The sequence below is a fragment of the Alligator sinensis genome, unplaced genomic scaffold, assembly GCF_000455745.1.
Source record: "Alligator sinensis unplaced genomic scaffold, ASM45574v1 scaffold410_1, whole genome shotgun sequence".
Taxonomy (NCBI): Eukaryota; Metazoa; Chordata; order Crocodylia; family Alligatoridae; genus Alligator; species Alligator sinensis.
In genome coordinates, this window is record NW_005841972.1 from 618,467 (window position 1) to 630,422 (window position 11,956).

Consider the following 11,956-nt stretch of genomic DNA (forward strand, 5'->3'; position numbering starts at 1 on the left):
CCAAGAAGGCAAGCCAAGCACACGAAAGGGAACATCAGGCAATTCAGGAGGTCATACAAGATGTCAAGACGCCACGAGGCAGCTTAAGAGGGGAGATCTGTGGCAGTGAGAAGCCCCCACAGGCACCAAGGGGGCTGAGGGTAGCTCTGAGCACCCCCACAGTAAATAAACAAGCCTCCCACACCCCGGTATACTCACTTCCAGGAGTGGGACCAGAGACAGAGCTGGAGCTGTGGCCATGCGAACTGGCATTACGCTGGCTCTTCAAACAACTAATCCATGGGCGGGGTGGTGCCCAGCTGATTGCAGCAGCTGATGCCGCCATCATGGGAAATTTAAAAGCCCTGCTGGAAACCAGCAGAGCGAGGCGGGGAGGAAGTGGAGGCCAGCAGGGAGCACACAGGTCAGGCGGTCCTAGCGGCTCCACAGGCTGGTAAGAGCAGCCGGGCAGACACTGCCCCACTACTGAGGCAAGGGAGGCAGTGTCAAGCATAGGTTGGGGATGGATTATCCCCAGTCCAGATACTTGAGAGTTTATTGGGAGTGTCCCTCTCCCGCGGAGAGGAGAGAGGATGCTGAGCAACCAAGAAGCACAGTCCCTTGGGATCAGGGACTGCGGCTTCAGTGATAATAACAGCTAGACAACCAGCCAGTTGTTGGCAGTAGACGCCAGACCCCCATAGCAAAGAAAGGCTCTTGGAGATCAGCCAAGCAACAGGTGGACCATCCAAACGGTTAGTGAATGGACGGGGTGTAGGGGAGGTGGGGCCCCAAGGAACACCGTGGCACAAATGTGAGTACTTCCATCACTGGGTCCCCGGGAAGAGGAACACCACTGAACCCCTCCTTTCATCCAGTAACATCAAGTCATGGCAGGTGAGTTGGGGGGTGCCCCGGTCAAGGGGGATGGAATGGTACTCACAGTGCCCACTGGAGGCACCACAGGGAGCATTGGATTTGCAGCTGTATACAAGGCTATAACCTGTGGCCTAGCAAAAGCTTCTAACTACAAGGTAGAATGATAGCTAAGCCAGCCATTTGCTTATGCTAGTAACCATCTTAATTGTGTCAACCATTTTCTGAGAAAAAGCAGCAAGTGAGTCTGTGTAACTCTGTGTGTTGTGAATGAGATGAAGTCTTAGGAATGTGGAAGATGGCACAACCTAGAACTGAAAAACAGACTTGTATGTGAAAAACAACATATAATTGGTAACAGAATCTGAGATGAACATATGCAAAAGGGTGAATGGTGATTGGTAAAGAAGCTTCCAGGTTTTGGTCAAAGTCCGCCCATTGACTGAAGAAGAGAAGTCAAGGTCTTAGACGTGCACTCATAGCAAAAAGATATGTAAATGAGTAAAATGCATAGGTAATTCCATGCTAATGAAACAAACAGTAAACTGAGGCAGAGCTTGAGATAGGAGGAGATACGGGTGGAACAAAAGGAGGAGTGAGGGTGGAGTGAATGAGTAAAAACCAAAGTGTATAAATGTGGGAAAAAACTATTGTTCGTTGCTGCTCCCCTGGTTTCACGGGCTGTGTGTCTGTGAGGGAGCTCGCCCGTGTGCGGGCCGGGAGCGGTCCGAGGCTTTCGGGGGCACGTGGTGCGGGCTGTGGCCGGGAGCCCGCAACGGTAGGGCGGGGACTCTAGCACAATGGACTAGAATTAGGCACGGACTCATAGCGGTTAATTAAAGATTGTTTTACTTACACCGTAGGTGGTCGCGGTGCAAGCAGGAAAACTTTCTTGAGTTGCAGTTACAGACAAACACAAGTGAAGTTTGCTAGGCTCCACCAAAGACACACGCACGGAGTTTGCTAGGCTCTGCAAAACAAACACGATAGAGCTCTGGATACCCTTGAAAAACCGTAGATACGTCTTAAGAATTTAACGAACGAGACGGGAAGAGGTTGGTGGTTGATCAGGCCGCCGAACTCCTCTGAGACACACACAAAGTTTCTATTACTCTGCCGCGCGCTCAGAGTCCCCACGAGATGGTTGTGGAGTCCTCTACAACTTGGGCGGAAACTGCTCAAACCTCCTTTACGACTAGCGAGCCAATCGCTAGCCGCCACGTGGGAATAATTTAGAAACAGCCAATAGTGGGAAACAAATTTACATACGGGTGGCGGGGACTCCTTTGCACCGGGTTTTTCTCTCTGCAGCTGAGAATTGCACCGTGCAAAGAAAGCTCCATGTGGCCGGAAATAATTCTGCAGTGCCGAAGCGCACACACAATCATGGGTCATGACAGCCCGAAGCTGTCTCCATTCTGAATAAAGCTGCTGTGAGCAGTGTGTGCAAGTAGCGTTTGCTCCCTGCTTGCTCTGGCTAATGAGTAACAGAATCCATAAGTGATTGGATCGTCATCTCCCTAGTCATTGGGCGCTGCATGGAGTCAGGATCTAACAGGCTCTATGTTAGCTGTTACCACACAGGAAAGAGATCTGGGAGTCATTGTGAACAGTTTGCTAAAATCATCAACTTAGTGCACAGCACGTCTCAAAAGGCAAACAAAATGTCAGGGATTATTAAGAAGGGAATGGTAAACAAAACTGAAAGTATCATCATGCCCCTTTATAAATCCCTGGTGTGTCCACACCTTGAATAGTGTACCCAGTTCTGGTCCCCACACCTCAAAAAGGATACAGAAGTATTAGAGAAGGTAGAGAGAGGCAACAAGGATGTTTAGTGGTATGGAGGGACTTCCAGATGAGGAGAGACTAAAGAGGCTAGGCCCATTCAGTTTAGAAAAGAGACACTTCAGGGGGGACATGATAAGGGTTTACAACATATTAAATGGCAAAGAAAGTAAATGGGGATGTATTATGTACTATCTCAAAACAAGAACTAGGGTCACAAAACTAGTAGGTAGTAAGTTTAAAGTTAACAAAAGGAAGCTCTTTTTCACACAATGTGTAATTAAAGTGTGGAACTCATTGCCACAAGGGATGTATCTACATGAAACGCTTTACTGCACATTAGACTAATGCATGGTAAAGTGTCAGTGTCTACACATGCAGGGCAATTATTGTGCAGTAGATTAGTCTAATGCACCATTTTCTAGTACCTGTAGAGACAAGTACCAGAAATTGGCACATTAAACTAATGTGTCACAGCGCACAAGTAGATGCCGACTGGCAGCAAATTGCTGATCTTTATGTGGCTGGGAGGCAGCTGCCTGGCAGCTGGGACAACTCTCCCAGCCACATGGAGATCAGGATGGGTCCCAATTCCATATAGCTGGGAGATACTGTCTCACCCAGCTGAGACAGCTCTTTTAGCTACTTGGAGGTCAGAACAGTCCCAATCTCTGCCCTGCCAGGCATAATTTGGGAGGTCTCCAATATGAGTGATGCTGGCCAAGACCATCCTCTGATGCACCCAGGGCACCCCTGTTGATGGCATTGCCAGCTGAGGGTTTTTCAGCAGGGCTCTGGCAAAGAGGTCAGCATGCTGGGTGACCATGCCTGGGGGCCTGAAGGGGGAATCCAGCCTCCAGGCCCTGAGCAGGCCATGGTAGAACTCCAGCAGCTCCTCCAGGTCTTGCTTGGGGAGCCCTGGCAGGTAGAAGTGCTGCTGGTCATCCCAGAATCCTCAGAGGCAGCATAGGAAGGTATGTCCTACGAGGTAACATACCACATGATTACTGGCACCATACAGGAGCTGCCTGCAGGCTGTGCAGTGGAAGGTATGGGCCTGGCTGAGTGGCTGTGAATGCAGACCAGGGCCTTTCCACTGTCCCGCAAAGAGGCAGCTAGAGAGCAGTTTGACAGGGAATTGCTAGAGCTGGAGAGGTATCTGGCTGCCAAGCCAGACACCCCATCCCTCTAGAATGTCAAGAGAGGAAGGAAGAGCTCTGAGTTCTGGATGATTGCCATGCCTGCCGACCATTTATCCACTTGCATGTCCAGTTTCTCCAGGACATGGGCCACAGCTCCCACTTCTTCTATACCTTGAAGAAGAGTGGTGGAGGGGTGTCACTTCTTGGAGGGGTGCCAAAAAGTACATCACCTGCCTCCTGATACAGTTGCAACTCCCTCACAGACCCCAGTGAGCTCCAAAAGGATGAGGGCTTTCTACGTCATGCTCTTGTTGACTGATGCTGATGCCTGCCACGTCCTGTGGGAAGGACTGCTGTAGGTCATTGTGGGTGACCAGGACCAGCTGGAGGGTCCTTTCACCCTGGCTGAGCTCTTGGATGCCCTCTTGGGCTGAGTCCAAAGGGGATGGGGAATTCCCCTGTCATATAAGAGGGCTATGCTGACTCTGCTGCCCAAGAAGAGGGATGCCTGTGACCCGAAGAACTGATGACCAGTTTCACTCCTCTGTACAGACTATAAAGTCATAGTGAAAGCCATCTCATTGTGCCTGAGGTCTGCACAGATGTGATTCACCCCAACCAAACATACATAGTTTCAGAGTGTTCCACTGTTGACAACCTGTACCTGGTGTGAGACCTTCTTGAGCTTGATCACAAGGACATCCTGTCATTTGCGCGCCTGCCCTCAACCAAGAAAAGGCACTGAAGTCCTTGCCGAGGACCAGGTACTCATGAGGGTTAAGGGTGCCAAGATAAATGACCATCTGCCCGTAGAACCCATCTCAGTCATGCACAGGTGCATAGATGTTTAACAGGTTCATGATGAGCCTTTGTGTCTTGACCCAGAGATGGAGCAGGCAACCTGGCACCACCTCAACAGCCTGAAGGATCTCCAGCTGCAGTGGAGAACAAGGTGGCTGTCCCACACGATGTCTCCATGAGGTGATTAAAGTACACCCTGTCACCCCACTCTAGCTGCCAGCTGGCTTTAGTGGCTGGAGTTGTGTGGGTTTCCTGCAGTAAGAGCACAGAATATCCACACACCCCCAAAGGAAGTAGAGTGTCTGGCACCTGCAGAGACCCATACTGCAGCCACAGATGTTGAGGGTCAGAGTGGTAAGTGACCTCAGTGTTAGGGAGTGTCAGCAGACTTAGCAGGGGGCTCACGAGTAGCAATGCCAGGCACAAGACAACAATCCCACCATCCTCCTGTACATATAGAGGGCATCATGGAAGCTGTGGGCCTGCTGGTAATTCCTAGTGTTGCACCGCTTTGGCCTCCTGCCTTCCCCCACAAGTGCCCTCCCAGTGTTGAGTACAAGGTGAAAATCTCCCTGCAGTCCAGGGCAAGCTGCACCTTGTTCCCAGAGCACAGTGTGCTCTTCAGGTACTGGAGCAGCTCTTCCCTTGGGACTGCTGGGGCCAAGACGTTTGCGGGCTCCATGGAACCCACAGACTCCCAGTCATCCTCTTCCTGGCCCTGTGGTTCAGCGGGCTTCTCTTGGCTGCTAGGTGGAATGGTGTTTCCCCAGTGGGGGCAGGGGCCCAGCAGAGCACCATCTGACCCACCTGGTCCATTACTACCCTTGACACCAGCAGAGGGAGTAATGCAGGGGTGGACAATTATTTAGGCTGGAGGGCTGCTTAACGAATTTTGGTGAGGCATTGAGGGCTGTATGAGTAGCCCCCCACTTGACAGGTGCCCTGCCCCCAGGTCACTATCTTGTGACCGGATGTCCCATCCCCTAACCTCTGACCTTTGCCACTGGAAGTCTCTCCCCTTGCCCAGATAGTACTTTTGGGGTGGGGGGTTGCTTGTATATTGTGTGTAGAAGCATAGGGAAAGTGTGTGTGTGTGTGTGTGTGTGTGGTTGGGGGAGGTGTCTTTGAGTATGGTGGGGTGGGGTAGGATGTGTGAGGGGGTATGGGTGTGGCACTGCCGGCTCTTTTGGTCTCCGTCTCACACCTGCTAGGTGGGGCTGCAGCCAAGCCTTCACTGGTTTCTCCTGCTGCTGCTTCCACCCCCCATACCTGGCCAGCAGGGCTGCACCAAGTGCACACTGGCTCCTGCTGTTGCTCTCGCCCCACTTGCCTGTCCAGAGCCTACCCACTCCCCTCAACACTGTCACTTCCCCTCCCAATTTGCTGCCCAGAGCACTGCAGCAGGCACAGGAGGAGAAGTTACTGGAGGCTGGGGGACCCCAGCAGTTCCCTGAGCAGCGGTAGCAGCAGCCCTGCCTAAAGCTGTGCTTGCTGGTCATGGATGGCACCCTCCATTGGGGGAGACTGGGAGCAGCTGGGACTCAGTCCCATGACAAGCACAGGAGGGGAAGCTGCCTGTGGGGCCAGATACAATTAATTGGTGGGTGTCTGCCTGCAGACTGGATTCAGCCCATGGGCCATATTTTGCCCACCCCTGTAGTGTCACCCTTTCAGTTGGCTCAGGGAGTGGCAGGCAGGACATAGGGGGATCTGCATAGGGTCCCCCTCAGGGTTGTCTTGGTTGTTGGGGGACCCTGCTTCACCCTCCTGTGACAGGACCACAGGATGGGTCTGGACTCAGAGAATCATAGAAAGTTAGGGTTGGAAGGGACCTCAGGAAGCCATCTAGTCCAACCCCCTGCTCAAAGCAGGACCATTCCCAACTAGATCATCCCAACCAAAGCTTTGTCTAGCTGGGTTTTGAAAACCTCCAAGGATGAAGCTTCCACCACCTCTCTGGGTAACCTGTTCCAGTGTTTTACTACCCTCCTAGTGAGAAAGTTCTTCCTCATATCTAACCAAAACTTCCCTTGCTGCAACTTGAAACCATTGCTCCTTGTTCTGTCATCTGCCACCACTGAAAATAGTTTAGCTCCATCCTCTTTTAAACCCCCATTCAGGTAATTGAAGGCTGCTATTAAGTCCCCTCTCAGTCTCCTCTTCTTTAGCCTAATAAGCCCAGCTCCCTCAGCCTCTCCTCAGAAGTCATGTCCCCCAGCTCCCCCATTATTTTTGTCACCCTCTGCTGGACTCTCTCCAATCTGTCCACATCCTTTCTGTAATGGGAGGCCCAAAATGGAACACAGTACAGGCAGTCCTTACATTTATGACACAATTGGTTCCTGAAAACAGCTTTGTAAGTCAAAAAGTTGTAACTCGGAACCAATTTTCCCATAGGAACAATGTTACAACTGGGGCTTGGTTCCTTTACCACGCTTTTGACATAGCTGCTTCATAGATTTCATAGACATTAGGTCTGGAAGGGACATTATAAGATCATTGGGTCCAGCCCCCTGCTCAAGAGGCAGGAAGTCAGCTAGGGTCAAAGGATCCCAACAAGATAAGTGTCCAAATGTTTCTTAAAAGTGTCCCGATTAGGTGCTTGCACTACCTCTGGAAGGAAACTATTCTAGGCCTTGGGGGGCTCAGACAGTAAAGAGGTTTTTCCCTATGTCCAACCTAAAAAAATGGTCTTGTAGCAGTTTGTGACCGTTGGACTTTGTTATCCCTTGGGGTGCTCTGGTGAATAGTCACTCTCCCAGATCATGATGCAGATCACTTATGTATTTATAGGCTGTCACCAAGTCACTCCTGAGCCTGCACTTCTCCCTGCTGAAGAGTCCCATGGCTCGCAGCCTCTCTTCATAAGGCCTGGTCTCTTGCCCTCTGATCATGCACATGGCTCTCTTCTGGACTCTCTCAAGCTTCTCCACATCCTTCCTGAATTGTGGAGCCCAGAACTGGATGCAGTACTCCAGCTGCAGCTTCACCAAGGCCAAGTACAGAGGGAGGATGACATCCTGGGTCTTGCTCAAGATGCCTCGGTAGATGCAAGCCAGAGTTTTGTTCACTTTGCCAGCTGTGGTATTGCATCGGTGGCTAATGTTCACCTTGTGGTCAATCATGACCCTCAAGTTTCTTTCCGTTATGGTGCTAGCGAGTGTAGCCTTGCCGAGCCTATAAGTGTGATGCAGAGTTTTTTTTCCTGAGGTGGAGCACCTTGCATTTCTCCATATTGAATGCCATCAGGTTTTCATCTGCCTATGTTCCAAGCTTATCGAGGTCAGGCTGGATGACCAGCCTATCCTCAAGTGTGGATACTCTTCCCCAAAGTTTGGTGTAGTCAGCAAACTTAGCCAGTCCTCTTCTGACACCAGTGTCCAGATAATTTATAAAGACATTAAAGAGTACAGGTCCGAGAAAAGAGCCTTGGGGGACGCCACTAGTTACTGAGTGCCATGTTGATTCAGTTCCATCAACTACCACACTCTGGGTCTGACCTCGGAGCCAGTTCCTCAGCCATTGGACTGTGGAGTAGTCGAGGCTTGCAGTTACCCAATTTTTCCATGAGGATATCATGGGACACCAGGTGAAAGGCTTTTTTAAAGTCCAAATATATGATATCAACCTCTTCCCTTTTGTCCAGGTGATACATCACCTGGTCATAGAAGGAAATGAGCTTGGTCAGGCAAGACCTACCTGCAGCAAACCTGTGCTGGCTATCCCTCAAAATGTTGCCTTCTGTTAGCCTGTCAAGAATGGTTTCTTTGATAATTTTTTCCAAGATCTTCCCAGGGATTGAGGTCAAACTGATTGGCCTGTAGTTTCCCAGGTCTTCTTTCCCCCCATCTTGAAGATAGGCAACACATTGTCCCTCTTCCAGTCTTTGGGTACTTCACCCGAGCACCACAAGTTCTCAAATATGCTTGCCAGTGGCTGCTCTATGATGTCTGCCAGTTCCTTTAGCACTCCTGGGTGCAGTCTATCCAGACCAGCTGATCTGTGGGTTTCCAGCCTCTCAAGATGCTACCTCACAATGTCCATGCCAATGGTGGACATATACTCACCCTCACCCTGGTCATCCCACATCATGGTAGGAAAACTGGTACAAAGTAATCATTAAGCAGATTGTCTTTTTCTTGGGTGCCGGTAGTCAGCTGCCCCAACTGGTTCATGTTGCCCTTGTTATTCTTTTGACTCCCCACATAGCTGAAGATGGACTTTTTATTGTCCTTGATTCATATAGCCAGTTGGAGTTCAGCTGCAGCCTTGGATTTCCTAGTTCACTCCCTACAGTGCAGAATACTCCTCTTTAGTGGTGTTTCCTGTCTTCCATCCTTTTTAAGCCTCTCTTTTTAAATGTAGGAGGTCCATGATTCCCTGTTGAACCAAGGGGGTTGTTGAGCCCTTTTACTACCTTTCCTATGGGTTGGGATGGACTCCCCTTGTGCTTCTAAAATCGCTTCCTTAAGAAGCAAACACTCATCATGAACTCCCCTCCCTATGGAAACATGGCCTCTCAAAGCCTCAAGAACAAGCCTCCTGAGCTCATGAAAGTCAGCTTTCCTAAAGTCAAGGACTACTGCATTGCTGGCTGATTTGCTAGCTTTGTGATGGATAGCGAAAGTGATCAACTTGTGGTCACTGTCACCCAGCTTCCCTTCAATTCTTAGGTCACTGATTAGCTCATCCCTTTGGCCAGTACCAGGTCCAGCAGCACCTTACCTCTTGGCCCATAAACTTCCTGACACAGGTAGAGCTCATCCACACATGTAAGGAAGCAGTGACACCAATTGGATTTGGCCAAGTGCTCGTCCCATGAGATGTCTGGGTAGTTGAAGTCTCCCATGACAACCATGCACCAAGAGCATGCAGCCTCAGCCAGTTCCCTGGCAAATTCTTGGTCAAGCTCTTGTTCTTGATTTGGAGGTCAGTAGTAGACTCCTACCATTGAATCCCCTTCACCACGTTCCCCTCGTATTCTAACCCAAAGGGTCTTCCAGCTGGTAAGTCTGTTCTGGTGGGGGGGATAGGGGAGGGAAGGGGAATAGGGAGGGCAGATCAATGTCCCACAGCGAGGGAGGGATTGGGGCTGGAACTGCCCAGCCAGGGCAGGAGGCCCTGGACACAGGTTCAGCTTGCTCTGGGTCAGCAGAGTGGAGCTGGGAGCGGGGGCTATGCCCTGCCGCCACTTGCCCAGCTGGGGCAGCGGGGCATGGGGAGGAGGCACTGTGCTGCATCGGACAAGTGGTGTGCAGTGCCGGGAGCCACTCCAGCTTCCCCATGCCTCCCAGATGAGTCACGGCTTCACCCTGCATTGGTTGAGTGGCAGCAGCGGCAGGGCATGGTGAGGGCGTGTGCCCTTGGATTTGTGCAGGGGGGGTGGTGGAGCAGAGGGGGGGGGGGGGGGGGGCTGCAGCTACCCTAAAATTCCCCATAGCCTCCAGCCCACTTGGAGCACAGCCTGGTGCAGCCCTGGCCTAGGCTGCCCTACGTAGATCCAGGGCACATGCCCCACCATATCCTGGTGCTGCCGCTTGGCTTGTCTGGGAGGTGCGGGGAGGCTGGGGCAGCTCCCACCGCTGTGCGACACTTGTCTGAGGCAGTGCAGCACCTCTGCCCTGTGCATAGCTCCCAGTCCAAGTGCCACAGCACCTGCCTGGAGCGAGCTGCGCCTGTGCCCTGCGTCCCCTCACCCTGGCTGGGTGAGTGGCAGGAGGGCAGAGCCCCTGCTCCCAGCACCTTCCCCTGGAGCACAGCCCAGCAAAGCCCTGGCCCTGCCTGCCCCATGCAGATCCAGGGCACACACCGCCCCCATGCCCTCCCACACCAGTGATGTAAAGCAGTGGGATATAGCAGTAAGCCACTACCAAGTCCCCTCTCAACCTTCTCTTCTTTAGGCTAAAGAGGCCCAGGTCCCTCAGCCTTTCCTCTCATGGCAAGTCCCTGATCATATGGGTGGCTCCTTTCTGGACCCTCTCAAGTTTTTCTACATCCTTATAGAAATGCGATGCCCAGAACTGGACGTAGTACTCCAACTGTGGTCTCCAGTGCTGAGTACAGCAGAAGTATCACTTCCTTAGTTTTACACAAGATGCATCAGTTGATGCACGCCAACGTGTTGTTTGCCCTGCTGGCCACCACATTGAACTGACGGCTCATGTTCATGCGATGGTCAATCATTACCCCTAGGTCCCTTTCAGCAGTTGTTCAAGTTAGGCTGTCACCTCTGAGCCTGTACGTATGTTGAGGGTTATTTGCCCCCAGATGGAGCACCTTACACTTGGAAGTGTTAAATTTCATCTGGTTCCAGTCTGCTCAACTCTTGAGCCTGTTCAGGTCTGCCTGTATCTGCAAACTATATTCTGGTGTGGCCACACTGCCCCATAACTTGGTGTCATCCACAAACTTGGCCAGCGAAGTTTTCACTCCCCCATCCAAATCATTGATAAAGATTTTGAAAAGCACTGATCGAAGCGTGGACCCCTGAGGGACACCACTGGCCACTTTGCACCAGAACACCACAGATCCATTCATGAGAACTCTGGGTCCTACCCTGTAGCCAGTTTCCCACCTACTGAACTGTCAAGCAGCTGAGCCCACAATCTTTCAGTTTTCCCACAAGGATATCATGGGATACTAAATCAAAAGCCTTTTGGAAGCCTAGGTATATAATGTCTACCTTGTCTCCCTTGTCCAGGTGGTGAGAAACCTGGTCATAGAAGGAGAGGAGATTGGTAAGACAAGACCTACCCATGACAAAGCCATGCTGGCTGTCATTCAGAATCTTGCCTTCAGCAAGCCTATCGCACATAGATTCTTTAATGAGCTTTTTCAGGATTTTCCCTGGGATAGAGATAGGCCTATAGTTGCCCAGGTCCTCCCTCTTCCCCTTCTTGAAGATGAGCACAATGTTGGCCCTCTCCCAATCCTCAGGGATCTCCCATGTCCACCATGAATTCTGAAAGAGCTTTGCCAGGGCTTCCACGATGACCTCAGCCAGCTCCTTCGACACTCTTGGATGGAGTCCATCCAGTCCTGCTGACTTATAAATGTCTAGCTTTTCTAGTTGGTATTGCACCCACTCATCATCCATAGTGGGGAGGCTGTCAGTTCCAGCATGCACCCTATAAGCCTTATCTTGCTTGACTTTCCCCGTGGTCCGGTGAAATACCGAAGTAAAGTAGGCATTCAGGAGTTCAGTTTTTTCCTGAATGTCGGTTACCAGCTGTCCCGAGGTGTTAATCAGGGGTCCAACACTTCCATTTGTTTTCCTTCTACTGCCTACGTACCTAAAGAAGGACTTCTTATTATCCTCCCATAGCTAACCTAAACTCAGTCTCCGCCTTGGCTTTCCTGATCATTTCCCT